Source organism: Marmota marmota, unplaced genomic scaffold (assembly GCF_001458135.2).
Source record: "Marmota marmota marmota unplaced genomic scaffold, marMar, whole genome shotgun sequence".
NCBI lineage: Eukaryota > Metazoa > Chordata > Mammalia > Rodentia > Sciuridae > Marmota > Marmota marmota.
The window spans coordinates 11459140-11465650 of NW_025999982.1; the positions used below are offsets into that span (position 1 = coordinate 11459140).

A 6511-nucleotide genomic window follows, 5' to 3' on the forward strand; every position below is an offset into this window, starting at 1 on the left:
AGTCTGGGACCAGTATTGGCCCTGGAAGGCTTCAGAGTGACCCAGGTCACTGGCTGGGCCAGGGATCTCCTAGGAGACTTGCCTCCAATTCTAGGAACAGGGGACAGTGAAGGCTGGGTGAAGGCACTTTGCCGCTTCTTCAGCTCTGACGCCCCACCTCAGACCACAGCTCCAGCTGGCTCTGGTCACTGTCCCCTATCAACTCCCCTTCCCTCCCCTGTCCCCCCACTGTGTGGAGAAACCCAGATGCCTTGCACGTGTGACATCTGTCATGGTGTGTGACCCTTGTGAGCTGGGCAGGGGACCCGGACCAGGCCCAGACAACATAAATACGTCCCGGAGTTTACACTGCAGGGGCCAGGAGTACACAGCAGTCGGTCGGCGGAGGCCCTGTTTATTCCCCGGGAGTTCACGGCCAGGGCGCCATAGGAGGAGGGCGGGGGATCCTCGGACAGTTGCAGCTGCATAGATGTCCATGTGCGAAGGACCCCAGACCCCAGGGAAGCCTGTGGGCCTCCCGGGCCACCCCGTCTTGCCATGTCCCAGCTGTCCCATCCCTGCCTCATGAATGATACCGTGGTGCACGTGGAGCCGAGTACAGAGCGGCCTCCCTGAGCCCGTGGGTGGGTGGGGGCCCTCGGTTGTCCTTCCCTTGGCCCTCAGCCCTGCCCTGGGAGTCCAACCCGGACTCCAGTGCACGCTCTGGGCCAGGCCAAGCTGGGCCTAGTCTGGCTTAATCATTACTAATGCTGCCCCTGGAACTTGTCCAGGGTGCTGGACTTTTTTGAGAACTTCCTACCACCCAGCATCTTCCCTGCTGACTCTGAGGAGCGGGCTGGGCCAAAACTGTCCATTGTCTGCCCCAGAGGGCAGAAGCCCAAAGGCTACACTGGCCCTGAGCCCTGCCCGGACATCTCCGTGGTGCTTGAGTACAAGATTATTGACCAACAGTTCTGCTAGCCTCATGGTGGCCGGCACGGTGATCCATTTGACAAATGGGGAGAGTGAGGCCGAGTCATCCCACAGAGGTAGAGAAGTAACCCTCCCACAGGTGCTCAGCAAGTGACATCAGTAACATCTGACTTCCCTGCAGGGTACTTCCCACCCACCTCTCACCTGGCAAGCAAGGATGCCTTCCAGGAGAAGGCCCGTGTCACCTTCCTTCCCTGCAAAATGCTCTTGTTGGAAAGTTGGAGTGTATCCATTGGTGTTTTCATCCATTGGCAGGACAAAGTTCTGTGCCAAACACAGGCAGGAGGGGGACTGATGATAATAATAATGACAGTAACTGTAGCTGGTGCAGAACTCATCTCCAAAGGGTCACTCACATGACCTTGAACCCAGCATGGGAACAGTGTTCTTGGGATGATTGAACAGTGGTAACAGCTCATCCTAGGGGAAGGCTGGCTCAGGGAGGGAGTGATGTGATGGGGCTGGGAGTGAGGTCAGGGCTGGAGGAGGTAGTGACAGTGGCAGTGGTGATGAAGATGAGACAGGAATTAGTGACAGAGGCCAGAACACCATTCACTTCCCACTCCCGACAGCCCTGGACCGCCCCGCCAGCATCACATACTCTTAATCCCGCAGCTGTCTTTCTTCGGGTGACCATCTTTACCCTCATTTTACAGACGATGACATTGAGCCACAAATTAGTCAAATCCTGCTTGTTTGAGGTCACAAGGTCACAAGGAAGCAGCAGAAAGCTGAGTGAGCCGGGCGCTCTGCCTTCAGGGCCAGGGTTCTCAGCTTCCTCCCAGTGGGGGTGAGGTCCAGGGCATCGTCTGTCCCCACAGTGGCCTCTGTGTGCGTGGCGGGGAGGAGCAGGCCTGGATGACAGGGAAGCAAATCTAATCCTGGCCCTACCACCCATGGGCGGCATGACCTTCTCTGGGCGGTGGCCAAGGTAGATGTCAGCTGCCAGGTGACAGCAGGCCCGCCCGCAGAGCCAGTGGAGCCTGGCAGGAGCCACACACACCAAGGGGATGAAGTCAGGGGTGGGAAATAATCCTGGAGTCAGAGGCAGGCTTGCTTGGGGGGGGGACATTCCTGGAAAGTTCTGCTCTGATTGGCTTGAGGTGGAGCCTTCTGCAGAGGCCTTTCCAGTCAGGAGCGAGTTTATTAATAAACCCTGGGCCAGCGCCGCCCTCACCCCGGGGAGAGGCAGGGCGTCCGGGGGCTCCTGCCCCCCAGGAGTGGTGAGTCCCACCAGCAGGGATCCCAGGGAATGTGCCTTTAGATCTAGGTAGGGGGTGCAAAGGCCCTGGACTCCCAGAATGCACTCCGCATCCAGGGCTCCTCTGCTTTAATCATCGCTTTAGGGGACGTGGCAAGCAGGTGGGTGGGTGCCTGTGGGGGCACTGGGGTGCAAGCCACATGGATGCCAGCACTCACTGCTGGGTGTGCAGATGTGAGCTCCTGAGAGGTTATAAGGATGAAGTCGGATTCCCAAGGACCTGTCGTCTGGTGCAAGTTTTGCTGGGAGTTAGACCCGAGTCTCAGCTGCCAGTGAGCACACTCTCCATGTGCCCTTACGAGGCCCTAGGTGGTGCGTGGGAGGCTGGAGGGGACGGCAGAGTGTGAGGGTGCGAAAGCCCTCCCAGCACCTCCTCTGCAGCTCATTAGCACCCCAAGACTAAATGCACTTCCTCAGTTCCTGCACCCGCTAGACCTGACCTCATTAGGCCCCTGCCCCTTTCCCAGGACAGTGGGGTTGGGCGGCAGGGATGACTCCTTGGCCTGCAGTGCAGGATCCCTGTCCTGAGGGTGGGGGAAGTGAAGCTAGGGACCCAGACTTAATATGGTGGAGGGGCTGGCCTGGAGGCTGTCATCTCCCATTACACCTGCCACCTCACCCCCATCATATGACCCAGCTCCTGCTGGTAAGGCGTGGGCAGAGAAAGAAGCACCTGGTCCCAAGCTTTGCTGGGGCCACCCTGCACTCTGTCCCTTCCATATGTCCTCAAATGGTGCCTTTCACTCAGACTATCCTCCTGGGAAGGGGCAGGGTCCAGACCACTTGTGCTCAGTGTGGCTATGGCGTGGCTCAGCTGGGTGACCCCGAGCAAGAGTCTCCCCCACTGATTCCAGCAGAGTCACCAAAGGGATGGCTTCTTGGGTTCATACCCTTCCCTCCACCCTCCCTGTCCCCAGAACCATGGTCCCTAACTGTGGCTCACCTACCTATGAGGTGAGCCCTGGGCTCAGCTTAGGGTTAACTTTAAGGTAATAAGGAGCAGGGGCAGCCAGGGCCAGCAGCCCCCTCCTGGCCTCTGCAGGAGATCAGTGAGATCCCTATGAAGGACACATTCAAGGTCAGCTCCTCCTCTAATCCTCTCCTATAGAGAAATTCCTCCACACCCCAGGGGGAGACAGCCATGCTCCCAGAGAGCCCCAGTCTGATGGAGCCAGCGTGCACTCACCCCCTGTTGAATTTCCTGTGTGACCCTGAGGTTTTACTCAGTTCCTCGAAGCCTCCGTTTTCCTGTCTGTGAAATGGTAACAGGCCACAGACCTCAAAGTGCTTGGTGCACGCCTGTCGGACCGGAAAAACTGAGTAGGAGGTCACTGTTCTTTTTCAGCTGGGCTTTGGTTTTTGTCTTCAGAAAGAAACCACTGCATTTGGTGGTTAAGTGGGGAAGCGGGTTGCAGCTGGGTCCTGCTTGTGTCCTATTCCCACCCCAAAGAGCGGCCCCCAGAGGGTCAGACTGCTGAATCCCTAATCTCTCTGGCAGCCCCAGCCTGGACTTCAACAGTCAACAAAGGAAAGTCAGCTATAGGACAGGCCCAGGCCTGGGGACACCAGTGCAAAATGGGGACATGACAGGCCCTATAACACCCACGTCAGGCAGTTCACTCCAGGGATGTGGAGAGAGTGGGAAAAGCAATGTCGCTGTCACCAAGCCAGGGGCAGTGGCACAGGCCTGTAATCCCAGCAGCTCAGGAGACTGAGGCAGGAGGATCCCAAGTTCAAAACCAGCCTCAGCAAATTGGTGAGGCCCTAAGCAACTCAGGAGACCCTGTCTTTAAAATATTTAAAGCGGGGGTGGAAATGTGGCTCAGTGGTTAAGAGCCCCTGGGTTCAATCCCTGGTACCAAAAAAAATGTCCCTGTGGCAGATACCTGCCACCTTGCAACTCCTGTCTGTTGGCCTGAGGGAATTCAGCAGCCTCAGGCCTGAGGCACATACCCACTGAAGCCTGCACGCTGTGCTGCAGGAGGTGTGTGTGCACATGTGTGTCCAGCCCAGTCTCTGCTGAAGAGTGGCGTTTCCTCCCATCCACTGAACGGTGCCACAAGTATGGCCCCAGGGACTGAGCCTCTCCCTGATCTAGGGAGTCAGACTGAAGTTGCAAATGCCCCCAGAAAACACTACCCAGTGGTTTTTAGTTCTTGACTTCCCCAGGTTTTCATTTTTACCTCTTACGGAGGTATCAGATTTCTCCATCAAGTTGAGCAAATCTTAAGGGCGCAGTGGAGTGGATTTTTATGATGTATCCATCTATGTACCAAAATCCAACATGGAATTCCTCCAGCGCTCTCAGAGGCTTCCTGAGCCCCTCAGTCAATTCCATCCCCCAGGCCAGGGGACCACTGGGATTCCTTTTACCCCCGTAGTTCTGTGTGACCTATTCTATTCTAAGTGGGTCGTGGGTATGTGCCCTTTTGTGCCTGCCTCATGCTGCTCAACGTGTCCCTGAGCTCATCCGTGTTGCTCACATCACCTTCCCTCCTCTTCCGCTGCTGAGCAGCATTCCCTTGAGTGGATGGACCTGCATTTATGTATCTATTCTGCCATCGATGGACACTTGGGATCTTCCTATTTTTAACTAATATAATGAAAGCTGTAGCATCCTTCATACTTATCTTTGCTGCACAGAAACATGACAACACAGCTTTAGGAGTAGATTCCGAGGGAGTCGTCTGCTCAAAAAAATCTGGGAAGATAAAGAGGGATTTTAAAATTACTCAGTGTTAGCCAGGCGTGTGGTGCACACCTGGGATCCCAGCAACTCGGGAGGCTGAGGCAGGAGGACAGCAAATTCAAGGCCAGCCTCAGCAACTTAGCAAGGACCTAAGCAACTTAGTGAGCTCCTGTCTCAAAATTAAAAAGAAAAAAGAAAGAAAATTAAAAGGGCTGGGGATGTGTCTCAGTGGTAAAGTCCTCTGGGTTCAATCCCTAGTACCAAAAAAAACCATTACTTTCCCTTTTTTTTTTGGATCTGATGGTCCATTGACAAGGGAAGGAGGATAGAGACAGAGTGGCCCCCAAGGGGAATTCCACCGATATCACCCCAAGCCTGGAGCAATCCGGTGTATGTACCTGTGTGTGTGGAATGTTTTCTAGGGCTGATATAAAAATTATCACTCACCCCATGGCATAAACACAACAGAAATGTGGGCTCTCACAGATAAGGAGGCCAGAAGTCGGAGATCAAGGTGTGGCACAATTGGTGGGTTTCCTTCAGGCACTGAAGGAGACTCTGTCCTGCCCCTCAGGCCTAGCTCCTGGTGGCTTCCAGCAGTCCTCGGTGTCTCTTGGCTCGTGGCTGCAGCCCCTCAGTCTCTGCAACTTTTCCAGAGGTCCACCTTCCCTGTGAGTCTCCCTGTCTTTGTGTCTCCAAATCTTTCTCCTTAAAAGGACACCAGTCATTGGGTTTAGAGCCCACTCTAATCCAGTGAGATCTCATTTTAACTTGATTACATCTACAAAGAACCTATTTCCAAATAAGGTCACATTCCCAGGTATTGGGGATTATCACTCCAACAGATCTTTGGGGGTGGGGAGTGTACAACCCTCAACAGTAATGACTGCATGTTTGGGAGTGTGCATGCCCTATGCCCAAGGGGTCCTGAGTGTGTGTGTGTGTGTGTGTGTGTGTGTGTATGTGTTCTGCTTCAGAACTTGGAACATAGCTCGGAGACCATGCTGGTCAAGCTGAGAAAAGTGACATTGCAGGATGGTGGCATACCTGGGACCAGCGAGGGGGGCAAGCAGGGGCCCTGCCTCTGGAATCCAGTCAGCCGGTTGAGGCTGATTCTGAAAACAAGGGCGGGAGTGCTTGTTGCGCTGGGGTGCGGGTGGTAGCTCCCCACAGCAGTGCCTGTTTCCAGATGCCCTTTCAGGAATATTCCTAGAAGGCCCCTCCACCCAAGCTCCTATCCCTTGCACCCATTTGCCTGGTCAGGGAGGCTCTGGTTGAGTCATCCTTCCCAGGGCTAAAAGCCAACACTGGGTGACCTGTTGTGCCAGCCAAGTAGGGGTGGTGCAGGTAGCCAGCCCCTCCTGGGCCCCACCCTCAAGCCAATAGGGAGTAGCATCCAATCACACCCCCACCTGCACCCTGCCACACCTCTCAACCTGTGTCCTGCATCTTGGCTGGGGCTGGACTCCAGAAATCAAAGAAAGACAGGGGCAAGGACACAGGTAAAATGCAAGACCAAGGGATGCTTATCTCCCCAGGCAGCTCTTTCAGGCAAACTTACCACTAAGCAACCGGATATTGGGAGGGTC

General features: G+C 55.1%; 1 long non-coding RNA gene across 2 annotated transcripts; it reads right to left on the bottom strand.

Annotated features, from left to right (window-relative positions):
• Nucleotides 1–265: 265 nt before the first annotated feature.
• Nucleotides 266–6289, bottom strand: LOC107144078. 2 transcript variants are annotated; one of them, XR_007348484.1, is made up of 4 exons: nucleotides 5970–6289; nucleotides 5370–5630; nucleotides 3420–4934; nucleotides 266–1826 (listed from the first exon to the last, which is right to left on the bottom strand). It is a non-coding gene; the product is annotated as an uncharacterized LOC107144078 (long non-coding RNA). The 2 variants fall into 2 exon arrangements; XR_001503764.2 differs by having other exon boundaries at nucleotides 266–4934.
• Between the last annotated feature and the right edge of the window lie 222 nt (nucleotides 6290–6511).